The sequence below is a fragment of the Doryrhamphus excisus genome, linkage group LG1 (assembly GCF_037039965.1).
Source record: "Doryrhamphus excisus strain RoL-2023G ecotype Guam linkage group LG1, RoL_Dexc_Guam_v1.1, whole genome shotgun sequence".
Taxonomy (NCBI): domain Eukaryota; kingdom Metazoa; phylum Chordata; class Actinopteri; order Syngnathiformes; family Syngnathidae; genus Doryrhamphus; species Doryrhamphus excisus.
In genome coordinates, this window is record NC_136357.1 from 27,544,938 (window position 1) to 27,547,341 (window position 2,404).

A 2,404-nucleotide genomic window follows, 5' to 3' on the forward strand; every position below is an offset into this window, starting at 1 on the left:
GAAATGATCCAACACCGTGAAATAAGAGGAACAATGCTACAATCACATAGTCACTACCAATTTGACCAATTTTTTTTTACCAAAATGCACACATTTTATTATTTTATTTTATTTTATTTTATTTTATTTTATTTTATTTTATTTTATTTTATTTTATTTTATTTTATTTTATTTTACTTTATTTTGATCAGAATTATTATTTCATTTATTTTTTTAGTTTATTTATTTTATAACTTATTTTTAGTTTTATTTAGTTTTATTTAGTTTTATTTAATTTTATTTTATTATTTTATTTTATTATTATTTTATTATTTCATTTTATTATTATTTTATTATTTCATTTTATTTCATTTTATTATTTTTAATAAATTATTTATAAAATTTATTTATTTTAATTTATTATTATTTTTAAATAATACTTTTCAAGCATAAAAATGGAGACCCCGAACTAAAACACATTCATTCGGCCGATGCGTTCAAAGATATGTAATATTCAGCCACTACAATACCACTATGTAATATTCGGTGAGACACACAAGCACCAGACTTGATCGCCGGAACAACAGACTTTTATTGCAAGTTTGAATGATCTCACAACAAGCACAATAATCCCTACAAGCCTACGTCACAACCGCTTTGTTACGGGGCTTCTACGGTCGTTATACGTGCAATAAAATTAAAATTAATCAAAATTAATCGCGCCGACTTGCCGAAAAAGTGGTTGGATTTTGTCGGACTGGGAAATCGTGTTTGCCTCGCGATCCTGAAAAATCGGCATCAAACCTGCTCTCATATCAAAAGTCTCTTTTTAATTAGTTTTGTACGTCAAAGATGGCCGTCACCGAAATCGAACGTCCGGCGGTGATTTGGAATAACATATTTACAGCAACACACACACACACACACGAGTATGAGTGTTATTTATGTATTAAATGGCTTATTGTCTTATATCTATGAGGTAACAGGAGTGTAAAGTTATACTATAGGGGTGTTATTTCACTTCCGGAGAGCTCTAATAATGTTAAAAATTGATATTTTGACAACTGTGACTAACGTCGGGGGCGGCATGGTTCAGGTGTGGTGTGTTTTTTTCATTTTTTATAGATACTGGAACCCCTCGTCGTCAAAGTACTTTGAGTACCTTGAAAGTAGAAAAAGTACTACACGAGTACGCATTTAAAGTATGAAACGTAAAGGTACTCAGGAATAACGTGGTAGTTTGTTTTGTTTTGAAAAATGATGTACAAGTTTCACTTTTGCGTCTATGGTGCGTTCAAGGTGCCGAAAAAAGTGGGAAATCTCACCGTTTGATGGAAAAAAAATGAAAAAATGTCACTTTATGTAATTGTAGAATTGACGTGTGGTGTGTTTTTTCATTTTTTATAGATACTGCAACCCCTTGTCGTCAAAGTACTTTGAGTACTTTGAAAGTAGAAAAAATACTACACGAGTACGCATTTAAAGTATAAAACGTAAAGTACTCAGGAATAACGTGGCAGTTTGTCTTGTTTTGAGAAATTCTGTACAAGTTTCACTTTTGCGTTTCGGCATACAAGTATGGTGCGTTCAAGGGCCCCCAGAAAAAGTGGGAAATTTCACCGTTTGATGAAAAAAATGTCAGCTTATGTGATTGTAGAATTTATGGTGTGTTTTTCATTTTTTATAGATACTGGAACCCCTTGTCGTCAAAGTACTTTGAGTACCTTAAAAGTAGAAAAAGTACTATACGAGTACGCATTTAAAGTATAAAACGTAAAGGTACTCAGGAATAACGTGGCAGTTTGTCTTGTTTTGAGAAATTATGTACAAGTTTCCCTTTTGTGTCTCGGCATACAGCTATGGTGCGTTCAAGGTCCACCGAAAAAAGTAGGAAATCTCACCGTTTGATGAAAAAAAATATGCCAGTTTACGTGATTGTAGAATTGACGGTGTGGTGTGTTTTTTATTTTTTATAGATACTGGAACCCCTTGTCGTCAAAGTACTTTGAGTACTTTGAAAATAGAAAAAAATACTACACAAGTACACATATAAAGTATAAAACGTAAAAGGTACTCTGGAATAACGTGGCAGTTTGTTTTGTTTTGAGAAATTATGTACAAGTTTCTCTTTTGCGTCTCGGCATACAGCTATGGTGCGTTCAAGGTCCACCGAAAAAAGTGGGAAATCTCACCGTTTGATGAAAAAAAAAAATAAAAATGTTAGTTTATGTGATTGTAGAATTGACGGTGTGGTGTAATTTTCATTTTTTATAGATACTGGAACCCCTTGTCGTCAAAGTACTTTGAGTACTTTGAAAGTAGAACAAATACTACACGAGTACGCATTTAAAGTATAAAACGTAAAAGGTACTCTGGAATAACGTGGCAGTTTGTTTTGTTTTGAGAAATTATGTACAAGTTTCCA